We start from the raw sequence: 16831 nt of genomic DNA on the forward strand, positions 1-16831 counted from the left end.
CCTGTGCTAAGCCACATATCTGGCTATCTGGGGTAGATGGCACTTAGGCCCCCTTAACTTTTTGTCCACATAAGGTATTCATGCCAAATTTACGTCCTTTTCTTCCAACATCCTGAGGATTCAAAAGGCACCCAGTGTTTGCGGATGCCCATGTTGTGATTTGTGGGAACATGGGAAAAAAGTGCTGCAGAAGAAAGCATCTTTTTTCCCCCATGCAAATGGTAACAACAGAGGGTTTGTGGTGCTAAAATCACTATCTTCCCAGCTTTCAGCAATAGGCAGACTTCTGTCAGAAAACCAACATTTTCTACACAGTTTTGTCATTTTACCAGGACATAGTCTATTTCTCCTATTTTTTAATACTTTCAACCTCATTTCAGTTAGTGGTAGAAATGGGTGTGAAAGCAATAATGGATCCCGAAAAGCTATTCATTTATGAATTCAGCAAGGGGTCATTTGTGTAGCTCCTTCAAGGTATTCCTATAGAAACTAACAGTTGAAATAAAAAAGGATTTAAATTGAGTTGAAAAAAACAGCAAATTGTGGTAATGTTTTTACCAGTAACTTCTTATAAGAATGACAGATTTTTAAAAGCAATAACGTGTTACGTTTGCTGAACCCTTCTGGTTGCAGGTATATATAGGACTTGTAGGTTCAACAAAAACTCGAGTTACCCAGAGCCAATAACTGAGCTACGCCTTGCAAAGGTTTTTCCTTATGTACCAGCTATGTAGCAATTCATTTGATAAAATATAAAGAGTGAAAAATAGATATCAAGGAAACCTATGTATTTCCTAAAGGGACAAAATATTCAGTTTAGAAGCAGTGGTTATTTGCACATCTCACAAATTATGGCAGCATGCTCATTATATAACACCTCTGATGATAGCTTGTTTGATTATGCCTTGGCTCATGTTATATCATACTTTGGCTTCCAACAATGGTTTGAATTTGCCATAATTCTGTAAATCTATATAGGCTCTGAATATGAGCTGGTCATATTGGAATTTCTGTAACAAATTCCGTTCTACTCAATCCTGAGTGGGCTGTTGTTCCCCCACCAAGATTTACCCAGTGTGAGACCGTCACCAATTTTATTGGCTGGTAAAATGGCTTTGGGTACTGTCTGCGTTGCAGCCTGGAACCATTTTCCTGCCCCTGCCCAACCCTCCTCCACGGCACACAGTGAGCATGTATAGCCCCACCCTGCCAAATTAGTCTCCTATGCCCTCTCTCACCATCCACCCTCCTCCCACACCAGCTTTGTTTCCAACCTGCCCAGAGCAGGCAGTAAATGTGAGTGATAGTACCACCAGATTGAGGAATGCAGTACGAAATTCTGCCAGATATAACCAAGATTGCAGTTATTGTCCATTTGATGGGGATAAATTCATATTTACATGATACTGATGAAGTGTTATTGCATGGTACCCATTTTTACAGGTGTGGATTTACCACTCCACCACTACCATGCAACTAGGGCCATCCAGGGGCTACAAGAAGGTGAAAAGTGGTAGTTCTAGGGTTTGAATGCCATATGAGTCTGTGCACACCAGCAGACTTACATGTTTAAGGGTATTCACCAATCACTCACCTTATTGGAAAATGTTGAAAATTTACTTCTGGCAAGAGTAAAACAATTTCCATAGAGGGAAAAAAAGAAGGTATAGGGAAAATGAATTTGCAATTGCTCAGCTGATTTTTACATGAAGAAACATTCTTGGGCAGAATCATAAATACTCATAAGAATATGTCAATCATAAAAGTTTTCTAGGAGTATGTTTCCCACGTCTAATTCTTTAAACACTTGTGAATTCCTGACTGTCATATATTTATACTAATGCAAGGACTTATACCTGCGAGTGCACTTTCAAAGAATATGCATGTATCTAACACATTTTTCTAAACTATGCTTCAAAGCCATGGTATTTAAATTGGTACAATAGTTTAGGATATTTATTTTTGCTGTGCAAATTTTATTTTGAAAGAAATCACCAATCTTGTACATGTATCTATGTTTTATACTAGAACCACTTACAGACCTCACAGTATTTCCTTGGCGCACTCATCTTCAAAGTAAAGACTTTTGTAATAATGTATCATGTATACAAGTTTGAACAATTTCTACACATGGATACACATCTTGCCTTGGTGGCAGGCACCCTCTTTTCTACATTGGGTTGGACTACTTTTCCAGGAGACAAAATATACATAAAAAACGTATCATTGCTACAAAACAATATGCCATAGGCTTTGGGCGATAGGAATTCCACACCCCTGCATGTAGTGCTGATCATGTTCCTCTTCATTTTTCTTAACTATTGGCATGCCATCGCTGGTTATGTGGCCCAAGTCAGTTAAGAATATGGTGGCGAAGTTGAAGCACAACACCATTAGTCAGATGAGCTGCACTGTCCATATAGCTAAGGCAACAGGGCAAGCACATCCAATCCAAACAGTTAATAATCTGCTAAAGTCCAAGGGCATGCAAATACGGAACGATAGGAGGGGAAGTACAAACTCCCTAATAGAAAATATGTCACCAGCCAACATGAAAGGCATATAATCAGCATATGCAGATAACGTATTCCTTAGGCAAGTAGCACAAATGAGTAAGCTCCTACGCTCACCTTTAGGCTAGGCAAATCATTGAGCAACAAGTAAGATCTATCAAGAGACCTAAGGATGCATGCTGGAACACAGGTCTTGAGTTTTATTTTTGAAGATCTGGGACAGTGCCATATATAACTTGATGTGTAGTAAAACATTAAGTGAGATTTATACTGAGTTAAGTGTTCAATGCAGCTGTCTCTGGATCAAGGGCTTATGATTCTAATGCAGTTTGGGTAACTGTTTGTTGCTTGGTTCTGAATCATTTGCAACATATGAATTAGGTTGTTCGAGATGCTAGCCTAGAGGGCCTCACAGTAATTTAACTTGCCTCTAAATATTTCCCTTGCAATTGTAACTAAATGCCTTTGTGGTAGAAAAGAGTAGGTCCTTCAAAACAATTTCAGGTCGTAGTAGTAGTAGAGTAGTAGTAGTAAGCAGAAGTGACTACTGAGCAAATGGTTTAAATAGCATCAAAGAAAAATGTAAAGGTTCTGACTTTCAAGTTGTCAGAATGTTACAATCCTAATATTTGGAATACCCATAGTAAGTGTTCACATCAGTTGGCTTCCGTTCAAAGGCACAGTAGAAAACCTCTGTTTTATCAATAATCATTTTAAGCCCTACTAAAGATTTACTGCACATTGGTGACATCTAATGTCATGTCCCTTGCCAGATTTAAAGTCCTACATGTGTCTTCAGTATATGCATGAAAATGTAAGACAAAATACAGAATTCATTGCCTGGAATGGCTGCTTAAACTTGAAAAAATGTTAATGATTGGCCATCGATTACGAGAATTAAAGCACTGCATGGTTGAGGGTGTCAGATGCTGCTGACAGACCTAGTTGTTCAATAATGACAGGTTCAATATTATCCAAGACAGAGATATAAGCACCAGTAGTCTGATATTTATTGGCGCAATAGTGTATTATTAATAATATCTACAGTTCCAGTATGCTGTCCTTTTCATGACCCTACCACCTAGAAGCCAGAATCAATAAATATCGATTTCAACAAGTGAAAAGGAGCATAAATGATATTAACAAGACTTTCATTCAATTGATAAACAAGATAGTACTGCCCCAAACAAATTCAGTATCATTGATGCGAAGTAATTCAATGATTAAGGAGTTTGTGTATGTGTTTTTAAAATCCCAACCTTATTCATTATTTCAAAAAAGCTTTGTCCCTTCAGCCCAGCCAACACCCTTCGTCCCTTAGGACTTCATCAGGGCTGTACATTGCATCAGTGGGAAATTTCTGCAAGGTGTGTGATCTTCTCAATCCAGTATCTTCATGAAGAAACTGTCACAGTTGTAGGTGGTATAGTAGCTCTTTTATATCTCTCTCCTTCGTGCTCCAATCTCCAAATGCCACGGGAGAAGCGGCAAGACCAGACCTCATAGCTCATTCGCAGTGTGGGGAGAATGGGAGGTGCATTAAGGAGGCTGTGGCTAGATTATGTCCCTACCAAACAAAATTGTTACAGAAAGAGACATCTAGCCGCAGATTCCTTAACTTGTGAATTCCATACCATAGCCATACTGCTCAGGGCAAGTATATGCAAACCAGTCCCATAAGAGCTCCAAAGAGTACCAGGTGGCCGAGAGTAAAGATCGACCATCCCCACTTGGGAGTAGATAAAAAAAAGAGAGCTGTCTCTTTCTCTGAAAGCATGGCACAAACCACACAAAAAATGCAAACAAATAAAATGCACATTGAGTAAAGCGCACGTCCACTCAAATGCATATACAGATGTCCATTGTTACCCGACTCAATGGTATGTATAGGGATGAAAGGCTGATTGGACCCACCAGATTTTGGATGTATGACCACAAGGAGGAGCAGAGGTCCACGCAATACACACAATGGAGTACTGATCCATCAGACCCAGCTAAGCAGAGGATGGCATCTATCTTGGAATAAAAGAACTTGAAGACCAGAGGCGGCAAGAAGAAAACTACTGCAGGGGATTTGAAATGACTAAGATAGTCAGAGGAAATGCGAAAGGACCTCCTCAAGCACAACAAGTTAAATAAACTTTTTCACAGCAAGGTGTGGAAAAAAAGACTAAGGACTGAAAAAGAGGAACAGATAACTCAGGCAAGGACTACCGAGCTTGGCGGGAAGTAGGATGAATCGTACACAAAAACGCCTGACAACAGCAAGAATGAAGTATGCGAACCTCCAAGGTACACTAAAACTTGGGAACAAAAAGAAGCACATGAGGGCTCCTGCCCTGATAAAGAGCAAACAGAAAAAGAACCACCAGAACCAATCCACCTAACCCATGCAAGGGAAGGTCCTAGAAAAACGGAGCATACACCAAACAAAGTATAAGCAGTACTTCTGTGGAGAAAAGCTCTCATACTGTTTCCTTTTCTCTCTCTTTTTTTTTTTTGGTAACGAAAAGACTGGATCTAGAGACAGAAAAGGCAATCACACCAGGCCAAAATGACTCAGCACCACACAGCCCTAGAAGCCCGAGTAAACAATATATACCCATAAAGGCAATAATGTAAACATGCAAAACTCAAATGCTAACCTACCAATGTACATATGCAGGAAACTTTTACACAGCCCAATAAGACACAGTAACACCCAAAGGAAACCAGGCGATATAATAGTGAAAAAAGGAGATCGCCCCTCCAAGAATAGTGTGTGGGACTTGACTGAAAAGGCAACGTTGCCTGCTAGAACAATCCTAACAGTCAAGTACTCCCCAAGGGAAATAGACATGAAAGAGAACGCTTGCCAAACAAGCATGTACAAATACGTGGGACCTAGACGGCCAAGATGAAGAAAACAAATACAGTCCCGGAAAATATCAAACAGGATATCCAGGTGGAATAATCCCCCACAAGACATATGATGAAAAGCAATTCCCATCAGAAGATCAACAAGGGCACATAAATATACAGGTCTATACGATGATCACGCAACGGCCATGAGGCATAGAGAATAACAGAACATAACAGAAAGGAAACAGTACCAGGAAAGCCCATGCTGTCACCCATTTGAATACCAACCAGACCGACCGTACTGAGCTTCCAAATCGAACCAGAGCAGGCGCATTCAGGACGGCACAGGCATGTGTTTCCCAACATTGGTGAGATTTGAACCCTTGTACTGGGAGTGCCTGTACCACCAGAGGCATAAGACATTACCACTGAGCAACAGGTCCTTGGTGGCAATAGAAGTCTCAATGGAGACAGCCAGATCCAATCTCCAGACAGAAGAGGCAGCATAACACAATACTGGTGCGTGCGATCTAGGTCACAAGATTGGACCATCTTGCATCCCACAGGAGAAGAGCAATCAACTGAAGGAGGAAATTAACCTAAGGTAATAAAGGAAATGCATCAAGAAAAAGTATGTCATAATTGTAACATTCAAAGAATAAGCCTCTGCATGGAATGATGCAGAAAGAAAAAGCTCCAAAGTAGGTCGCTCCCCACGCTGCTGCACAGCTCTACCTGCATTATTTTTGCCTAATCTTGTATTTTTTCCCTGTGCCTCACTTGCTTTCTTGCCCAGACTTGTTTTTATTCCCCTGTGCCTGTACTTGCTTTCTTGCCCAGACTTGTTTGTATTCCCCTGTGCCTAACTTGCTTTCTTTCCTCTGTGCCTGTACTTGCTTTCTTGCCCAGACTTGTTTTCATTCCCCTGTGCCTAACTTGCTTTCTTGCCCAGACTAGTTTTTATTCCCGTGCCGGTACTTGCTTTCTTGCCCAGACTTGTTTTTATTCCTCTGTGCCTGTACTTGTTTTGTTGCCTAAACTTGTTTTTTCTTTCCTGTGCCCAGTTCTCCAGCGGCCCGCCCATTTTTCTCACCGCTGGGTCCATGCGGCCCGCCCCCTGCAATCCCATTCGCCGCCCGCCTCCCAGCTGCTCCTCCCTCCCACATCCCCTAATATGGAGGCCGCACAACGGACGCGTGCAGCAGGCCCGTCTGCGCCTGGACTGCGCCCAGCGCCAGGATCCCTGGACCCCGTGAACGCCACTACGCCCGACACCGCTACGATGCCAGAACCCTCCACGCACTCAACACCAGACGATCACACACCTGCTTCCTGGCTGCCCCGCAGCGCACCCACGGAGCTTTCACCTGCAGGAACTGCAGCTTCACAAGCATCCGCCCCACCATGCTGCTGACTAGGAAAGAACCCAACCACCTCAGATGCACCCTTCTCAAAACCCACCCCACCCGCAAACACGCTGTTAAACTCTGGGACCTACTCGACTCAACCTCCCCAGACGTCGCCTTCCTGATGGAGACCTGGCTGAACCTCACCTCGGCACCCAACATAGCCATAGCCATCCCGGAAGGCTACAAGATCATCTGCAGGGACCGCACCAACAGAGCAGGAGAAGGAATCGCCATCGTCCACAGGAACACTCTCAGAGTCTCGACCAACACGGACGACAACCTCAGCACAGCTGAACTATTGCACTTCCAGATCCACACAGACCCCAACACCCCCCTCAGAGGAACCCTCATCTACAGACCCGTACCCCGACCACAGTTTAGCGACTCCATCGCAGACTTTGTCAGCACACACGCCCTCGCCTCCACAGACTACTTCTCCTCAGGGACCTGAACTTCCACCTCGAGAACAACAACAACACCAACTCCACCACCCTGATCAACAACCTAGCCAACCTCGGACTCAGACAACTCGTCACAACATCCACCCACTCCACGGGTCACACGCTTGACCCCATCTTCTCTGCAAGCACCCACGTCTCCTTCAACCACACCACGAACTCCACTGGACCGACCATCGCTGCATCCACTTCACCTTCAATAAACCCACCATGCACCACCGCACCCAACAGATGCCTCACCGCTGCTAGTGCAAAGTCACCGAAGACCAGCTAAGCACCACCCTCGCCCAGAGCCCACCCACCGACCCCAATGACGCCGCCACCCGCAACCTCAGACAGTGGATCAACGACTGCACCAACACCCTCACCCGATCAAGAAACCCTCCATCAGTCACACCAACAAGAAAGCCAGTTTGTTCACTGAAGACCTCCAGGCATCCAAGCAAACCTGCCAAAAGCTGGAAAAGATCTGTCTCCGTGAACGAACACCGGACAGCCACGCAGCCCACAAGAACACCACCCGCAGACACCATCACCTCATCAGATCCACCAAAAGGGCCTCCTTCAAAGACCACCTAGACAACAACGCGCACAACAGCAAAGAGCTCTTCAACATTGTGAAAGAACTCTCCAAACCCAGCTCCAACACCAATGACGTCCCACCCTTGCAAGACATGTGCGACTCGCTGGCCACCTTCTTCCACCGTAGGATCGCAGACATCCACAACAGCTTCAACGCCACGACCGCCCCGACAACCACTGAGACCTCCCCCCCCCCCCCACGACCACCATCTGCACCAACCGCCTGCTCTTCTGGACCAACATCAATGACGAGGACACCATCAAGGTCATGAACACCATCCACTCCAGATTTCCGTCAGACCCATGCCCACACCACATCTTCAACAAAGCCAGTACATCCATCGCACCCCATCTCCTTGAAAGTCATCAACACCTCCTTCGAGACAGCAACCTTCCCCGAGAGCTGGAAGCACGCCGAGATCAACGCCTTACTCAAGAAACCCATGGCGGACCCCAAGGACCTCAAGAACTTCTGGCCCATCTCCCTGGTCCCGTTCCTGGCAAAGGTCATCGAGAAGACCGTCAATGAACAACTGACCCGCTACCTCGAGGAGAACAACATCCTGGACCCTTCCAAGTACGGGTTCTGCAGAAACCACAGAACTGAGACTGCCCTCATCGCCGCCACTGATGACATCAAGTCCCTGCTGGACAACGGAGAAATGGCGGCCCTCATCCTCCTGAACCTGTCAGCCGCCTTTGACACTGTCTGCCACCACACACTACGAACACGCCTCCACAACCCCGGGATCCAAGAGAAGGCCCTGGACTGGACCACCTCCTTCCTCTCCGGCAGAACACGGAGCGTCCGCCATCCCCCTTCTGCTCCGATGCCACCAAGATCACCCCTTCAGCCTGGGATGACTCCTAGTGGCTGACTGCACTAGGAACCGCTTCAACATCCACCCACCGCGCACGTAACCTAAACAAGTCAACGCCGTCTCCTCCTACTTCAATACCCTCTGCATGCTCCGCAGGATCTACAAGTGGATCCCCACTGAAATGAGAAGAACGGTCACCCAGGCCCTCGTCAGCAGCAGGTTGGCCTACAGAAACGTCATCTATGCAGGAGCCTGGGCCAAACTCCTGCAACGGCTCCAACGCATCCAGAATGCATCTGCACACCTGATCCTCAACATCCCTCGCCGCATCCACATCACACCCCACCTGAGAGACCTGCACTGGCTCCTGGTCAACAAGAGGATAACCTTCAAGCTCCTCACCCACGCACACAAGGCACACCACAACACCGGACCAATGTACCTCAACAGAAGACTCAGCTTCTACACCCCACCCGCCAGCTCCAGTCCTCAGACCTCGTCCTCGCGCAGTCCCCCGCTTCTGAAGAGCGACCTCCGGCGGCAGATCGTTCTCCCATCTCGCCGCCAAGACCTAGAACACCCTTCCTATCCACCTACGGCAGACCCAAGCCCTGCTGACCTTCAGAAAACTGCTCAAGACCTGGCTTTTCGAGCAGTGGCAGCATTCCCCACCCCAGCGCCTCACGGGTGAGTAGTGCGCTTTACAAATGATATGATTGATTGACTGATGAAACCAAAAGCTGTGTACCATTACACCTGTTGGATAGACAAGGGTGAGACAAGAGGCTACTAAAGGAAAACCATAAACCAAGAAACGGAGCTTCCAATATAATAACAGGGCTGGATTAGCAGAATCCTGAGGCACAGTAAAAGAACAGAACAAAAGGCAAGAAGACCTATGCCAGATAACAATTAATTAAATCTCTACCTAGAGGATTCCCACAATAGGCAAATTCAAAAACCCCACCTACAGGTACGGACTCTGCCTTAGCAGAGTCTGTGAGTGGATGGATGACTCCTTCCTAAAACTTAACGGAGCAAAGACGGAGATCATGATGCTAGGGCATGACGCGCCCTCCTCGGTGGATGGCTGGTGGCCTAACTCTCTGGGCCAGCCTCTCCCCCCAAAAGCGAAAATCAAGAGTCTAGGAGTGTGGCTGGTCCCAGCGCTTAACTTTCCGGGGCAAGCCCAGAAAGTAGCAGCAACTTGCTACGCTCTGATGAGATCACTCAGGAAAATCATTGGGCTGCTCCCGTTTGAAGCAAGGCGGATTAGTCCAGGTCTTGATTTTAACGTGCCTCGACTACTCCAACGCAGTCTACCTAGGGGCCCCTCATGGGACACTTAGGGTCTTACAAACTGTACAGAACTGCGCAGCCCGGATGCTTCTACAGATCCCTCGGAGAACCTCAGCCAAACCAGCGCTCCGACAACTACACTGGCTTCCGGTACAACAAAGGATTGAATTTAAGGCTATGACAATTGTCCACAAAGCCCTAACCAAAACAGGACCTGATCTTATCCAACCTTTGTTTTGTCCCTATCAAACCAATAGGACCCTTAGATCCAGCAACAAGAACCGTCTGGCAGTTCCCAGAATAAGGAGAAGCCGTTTGGGTGGCAGGCGTTTTGCTGTTCAGTCAGCAAAACTTTGGAACAGCCTGCCTGACTCTATTCGGATGGATTAGAACCACCTTAGATTCAGGAACATGCTGAAAACCCTCTTATTTCCCTAACTCATCGGGGATGAATTGGACCACTGAAGCGCTGGGATGCCTCCGGGTAACCATGCGCTATACAAATGAGTAGTCATTCATTCATTCATTCATTCAAAGGCCCCATGCAGGTTCTCCAGAAAGACAACTAGTCCCCAACACCAGGCAGGTTAACACCCAATTTGGTGACTGATCCCATAAAACGCCCAAAACAACAGCATTGAAAGAACAAAGACAAAAAAGAAAAAACAGGAACAACCCATTCCGATCGTAGAATGAGAAAAAGGGGAGTAGGGACAGGCTAAGGGTCTGAACCTCCCAGGCTGTCCCGAAAACTACGTAAGGCAGCATCTGCATGGGCACCAAATAGGTGAACCCCATCAAAGGGCATGTCAAGTAAGACTGACTGGACATCCTTTGAAAATTCAGAAATCCGAAGCCATGCAGGCTGGTGCAATGCTACAGCAGATGCCATGGTTTGACCAATGGAATCAGTGGAGTCCATCCAACCCCTGATAAGCAACATAGCCGCCTGGTGGCTATCCAAAATCAAGTGGTGCAGTTCACCCCTATTGGCCTCTGGAAATAATGGCAATAGCTGCCCCAAAGAATCCCTCAAGACATGGGAGGACACAAATCGTGTTAGTGGAGCTTAACGCCGCACTGGTGAAAGAGAAGACATGTTTTCCACAAGAGTCTTGTTTTTGGGACTTTTTGTCAAAAGGGGAATGGGGAAGGTTACCCATATCATGGGAAGCTGTAGCGGTCAGGACCATTAAACTGTGGTGAGTTGGCTGACGAAGAAGGCAAGCGGGGTTATTGGGGGTAGGGAGTTACTTGTGGGCAATAGTACGGTCTACAGGCATACCCGTCTCATGTTTAGCCATTGCTCCCAGTAAAATATCAGAAAGTGCTTCACAAAAGCGGAGAATAGATTCAATGCCAACCGGCCAGGATGAAGAACCTCAATAAGACATAAGCCACTCTTTTCAAAACTTTGGCCAAAGAAGAACTGACTTCAGAGGCAAGGCCTGGAGGAGATAAAAGAGTAGAAGCAGGTGTCACATTCTCCGACGTCGTGATGCTCACCCACGCACCACATACAAATAGAATGCAGATCTGTACCCGACATCTGTCTAGCACAGGGCCCTCTGAATTTAAACCCAGAGGGCATAGAAGAAGGAACACTGTTTCAGATGAAAAATTAATCACAGCAGGTGGAAATAACAGCTAGAGATATGCTATCAAGGATCCGGGTGCAGCGCGGAAAAAGAAGAAACTGATGTCAGTGCGCAGGAGGTGGCTTATATGGCTCTACGGATGTCACATCCGGAGTCAACGTCGTTACGAAGCCATGTGGTGTCACCCCCGGCGTGCAGAGGTACTACTGAGAAAAGTTTCCAGATCTAGTCTGACACCTCAGGAGAATTTACAAGTTAAGGAATCTACGGCTAGATATCTCTATCAGATTTAGCTATTATAGAATGTACCGGGTAATGTTCTCTACAATATACCATGTTAAAGCACAAATCAAAATTTAAATAATTAATACAATAAAAATAATAATTGTATTCTCTTTTCCCTAACAGCATTATTTACAGGTAGTAAAAAACATACTTCTTCCCTTTCAATGGGGGTAGCAGGGTGGCCAAAGGGATGTATCTCCATTCTTGCAGGTGAAAGTCTTCAGTGTCCTTATTTTACTAACTTCACTGCACAAGTTAGTCCTTTAAAGGTGGCACTCTTGAGGGCCTGGCAGTGGGTGCTTGTTCCATCCTAAGCACTTTCCTATCTAATTCTTCAATTTCCTTGGCCGTAAGTTAGATCGTTGCATAGTCAGTTGTGGGTCAATTCTTTTGGCAATAGGCACTCCACTCAGGGCTCAAGCTGCATCTTTCCAAAGGTTGCTTGTGCCAAAATGGTGGGGGTCCCTTGAAGTTGGACAAATTAATCCCGTTCTTCTGACCATTACACTGCACTGCAGTTTGTGTCACCAACAATACTTGTACTGGCCCTTTCCATCTGGGCTGGAGACTCTTTTTCCTCACAAAATTCTTAGCCAGGACCCAGTCCCTTGGCCTTATATTGTGTACTTCTCCTTCCAGAGGCGGGGAACAGGTGTCTCTAATCTGTTGATGAATAACAGAGAGGCTATTAGTCAGTTCCCTACGGTATTCCAACAATGAAGAGTGAGACAAGTCGCAAAGCTAGATTGGAGTTGCAATACCATGCACGTTGGCTGGTCTACCCATCACCCCCTCAAAGGGAGATAACTTATTCTTTACTGTCACTGTAATTCTCGTTAAAAATAATGCTAATAGAAAAAGCATCCACCCAACACAATTTACTAAATGCGCATATTTTTTTCAATATACTTTTTAAAGTAGCATTACATCTTTCAACCAAGCCTGCTGCTTTTGCATGATATATTAAATTACACTTAAGTCTAATACCTAAACCTTGGCACACTAAATCCATTATCTCATTTGAGAAATATACCCACTTATTACTCCAAAGGCTTCTGGGAAATCCAAATTTCAGAAAATATTCCTTCAACAATACTTTAGAAGTTCCCATAGCTGTATTATCTTTAAATGGAAAAGATTCAACAGAATTGCTAAAACTGCATAATCGGCCAAAAAATATTGTTTCCCACTTCAAGGGGGCATCTCGGTACAATCCATCTGGAGATACTCAAAAGGACATTCTGGCATTCGAAAATGGCCTTGAGACACTGGCATTGCTTTTCCTACATCGTAACTGATCGCACACTGTTCACTTTTTACAGAAATTAACTGCTGTCTTCCTCACATTGCTATTCTAAGGATGGCGTTGGTGATACCATGGGCTCCAATGTGTGTAGGGCCATGAACCATTTAGTATTGGGCTTCACATTTATCCAACCTTCCAAGTGGTCACTAAAAACATAGCCCCTATCCTTCCATCCTTCTTTTTCTTGTTCATCAGCTAATGCTTGTATCTCCTTTACTTCAACATAGGTGTCATAGCTATTTCCATCATCCACAGTCATTACTACATATGTCAGTGAGTTAACAGCTAAGACAGTGTTTTTGGCTACGTCATCTACAAATTTATATCCCTGACCTACTGCATCAGTCACCTTCCTGTGTGTGACACACTTGACTATTGCAACTTTCTTAGGTAGAGTGATAGCATTCAACAACCTAGTGATTAGATGGCCATGCTGCATTTTTGCCTCACTTGGCGTAATGAATCCTCTCTACATAACCTTCCTAAATTGTGGGCCACTCCGAAGGCATACTGCTTACCAGAATATATATATATTGACTGTCAATACCTCTGACAATTTGCATGCATGGATCAGTGCTATTAATTCGGCAGCTTGAGCTGATATTTGCTCTATCTTACACATACTTACAACTGTTTTATTTGTAGTGATGGTATATGCTGCTGAAGTAGTTCCATCTTTTTTCTGAAGGCAAGAGCCATCCACATAGAGGGTGCTATCTATAACAGGAAGTGGCATGTCAACCAGATCCACCGACACTTTGTTCCAGTTTCAGTGACAATCGCACAATTGAGTTGTTCCTCATCCTCCTCCAAAGAGAGAGGCATCAGGGTGGCTGCATTAATGGTGTTACATCATTCTTGAGTAACATAAGCAGCCATAAGTGATAACTCATTATGTTTCAATCTGGCATTAGTCAAATGCTGGGTCTTACTTTTGTACAACAGAATGTCTACTGAGTAAAGCACATACACTGTAACATCATACCCAAGAATATATGAGTCTGCCTGTTTGAATGCGATAGGTTTCTCGCTACCAGTTCCGAAGTTGAGGCAAAATAGACAAAAAATTCTATTCTTCTCTCCATGTTTTTGTGTTAAAACAGCAAAAGCACAACCTTCTGTTTCATGTACAAATAAAGCAAAATGTTTAAAATAATCAGGGGTACCCAAAGTGGGTACATCGCAAACAGCAGCCTTTAAGGTTATGAAGCTTTTGTCACGTTCAGTTACCCAGCGAACAGGATCTGTCACCTCTTTATGTGACAGTAAAGAAAAAATTGGTATTCGCTGTCTACAAAAAGAAACCAAACCCAAAAATGCATGCACATTGTGTGGAGGGCAGTATTGAAGAGAACCTAGCAGTAATGTCAGGCACTACAGAGTATTGGAGCTCCACTTCTTGTTAACAGCTCTCAAGTCAACCACCATTCAATATTTTGTCTGTCCTGTTCCATCATCCCGCTTAACTACAGGCAAAATATGGCTATTACACTGGCTTCCAGATACTTCAAATATTATGTCTATATCTAATGAATCAGATATTACTGATTGTAATCCTTGTTCTTCTTTAAATATTTTGTATTAAGGAATCCGTGGTCATTTTACGTTTGCTTTTACCATTATGTGAACTGGATCTATGTCCATATATCCTACATCATTTGGCCCATCTGACCACAACTTACCATTTATGTCCTATAATTCGATTGGTAGCTAAAAACTGCTTAGAAAATGCGTCTTTTTTACATGTCAAATAAATTCCATTCCATGTACAACATAACGTGGCACACATCATTTTCAGCGCTTTTAACCTTAAGAAATTCAGTGAGCACTTAATCAGTCAATATGAATTGCATTTGTCCTGTAATGGGACTGATAGTAAAACACAACACGTTAGAGACAGGGCTTGAATACCAACTTAAGAATAGCAAGGGGTCAGAAAAGTACATGTGTTTCTTATCCAGTGATGATATGTGCTATGACCAATGAATAGCGAAATCTATCGCTGGGTCTCTCAAAGTGCTCAAAGAGATCCCATCAGACTTCCACCCTGTACCGCCCTACATCATTTGGGAACCTTCAATTTGCACATGGGGAATCGAGTACCCAGTGCGAGATTTGGCCAGACTCAACCAAATCTACCACATCAATCCCAAACCGTCTGTGATGCAATCTGTATTGGGTATCAGGAGGTTGCTGAAAAGCAGTGCTAAATTGTGTAAACCAAAAAGTGTATAAAGTGCAATATCTAAAATTGAGTAAAAGGGAGGAAAATATTTTTAATGGACACCTCCTTTTTCTCAACGATAAAAACAGTGCAAATGGTAGCCTTAACAAATAACTACGCAGATGAAAAAATGGTTGAGATGTTTCTGCAGTCTTTTATCGGGCCCATGGGTCACCTTGCTGCTTCATCAGGACCTATTTTGCTACTGCTAGGTGTGGTGATGTGAATCAAAATCAAAAGCAGTGTGACAAACAAAGTAAATATCACCTGAGAGTCTCCTGTGTTCAAATTGTGGGAGTACACCAGATGGACAGACACACAAACACACAGATGAGGAAGAAATGTACATTTAATTAGTGACAATAGCATTTCAAAAAACATCTGCTGAATTATTTTGTCCAGTCAGAAACGCGTACTGCAAAACATCATGTTACCTTGTATAGGTATACCATGAGAGCTAGAGCGCCAGCGTATCTAATAATCATATGCACTTTGTAAACATATAGAATTACACTCACCCAATTGGCATGAGAATGTTGCCCCCCTCACCTGGCCACAGCTCGCTTATAGTGTTTAGGTAAATCATTCATTTCTTATTTCAAATACTGTAGTCACCGCCCAGTCGAAACACCCCTGATGTCATGGATGGATTAAAACTCATATGCTGAGCAGGTAGACTTAATATTTGTAAGGACACATTAAGGACATTGTCTGCTCCCAAAATTCGTCATTATTGAATGTGACTGACACTCATCATATTGCACAGAAACTGCTCTCACTGCACAAATAAGTAAGCTACCATCCTGATTAACTTGTGTGTCGATCACTTGGATGTTACAAGTTAAAAATATAGCGTTAGTACTCAGGAGTCCAGCTCAGTATGTACTATACCCCTCATCTAGCGTAACGAGGTAAACCAATTGGCCGGGCACTTGCCCCAATAGATACACTCCACCGTGTGTATATATGAGACATCAAAACAGCGAGCGAGCCCTCACGCATCGTTCCTATCTTAAAGCGTGTGACCAGTGTTTACTATTGTTTGAGCGCTAGTTTGGATTAAGCTCATTGGCCGCGCTTGCAGTGTACGAATCTCAGTTAGAGTTAGTGCTGTATACTCGCCGAGTTGCCCTTTAATTCAATCATCTGCAGGAGTCGCCAGCCCACCTACCTGTCCGTCGGTACTCCAGACGTCCTTCTGGGCTGTCTGTGGGAGGTGCCGAACGGACAGGAGGAGGTGTATTTGGCGAATCCTCTGGTTGGCGACCGCTGTGATGTCATCTCAGCGCGCCCCCGAGGCTGTAGGGAAACGTAGTGTTTTGTTTCGTTTTATCCCAAATGTGCCGATTTCGTGTGCTAAACGTGGATTTAGGAGTGTCTACGATCACTTGTTCTAATATTACTTCACTCGACTCAAGCAATTGAGATATTGAGCCATTAATCACTTAATGTTTGTAATAGAAGGGAATTTCATTGACGTAAATTTTCATTCCCA

At 44.5% G+C, this 16831-nt stretch overlaps 1 long non-coding RNA gene across 1 annotated transcript in view; it reads right to left on the reverse strand.

Moving 5' to 3' along the window:
* Positions 1–1970: 1970 nt before the first annotated feature.
* LOC147701944 (uncharacterized) overlaps positions 1971–16831 on the reverse strand; it is a 237667-nt gene continuing 222806 nt past the window's right edge. Inside the window, exon 4 of the long non-coding RNA XR_015297487.1 lies at positions 1971–12469. This is a non-coding gene — a long non-coding RNA (uncharacterized LOC147701944). The remainder of the gene's footprint in view (positions 12470–16831) is intronic.

This window comes from Lissotriton vulgaris, chromosome 7 (assembly GCF_964263255.1).
Source record: "Lissotriton vulgaris chromosome 7, aLisVul1.2, whole genome shotgun sequence".
In the NCBI taxonomy this organism is placed as follows: domain Eukaryota; kingdom Metazoa; phylum Chordata; class Amphibia; order Caudata; family Salamandridae; genus Lissotriton; species Lissotriton vulgaris.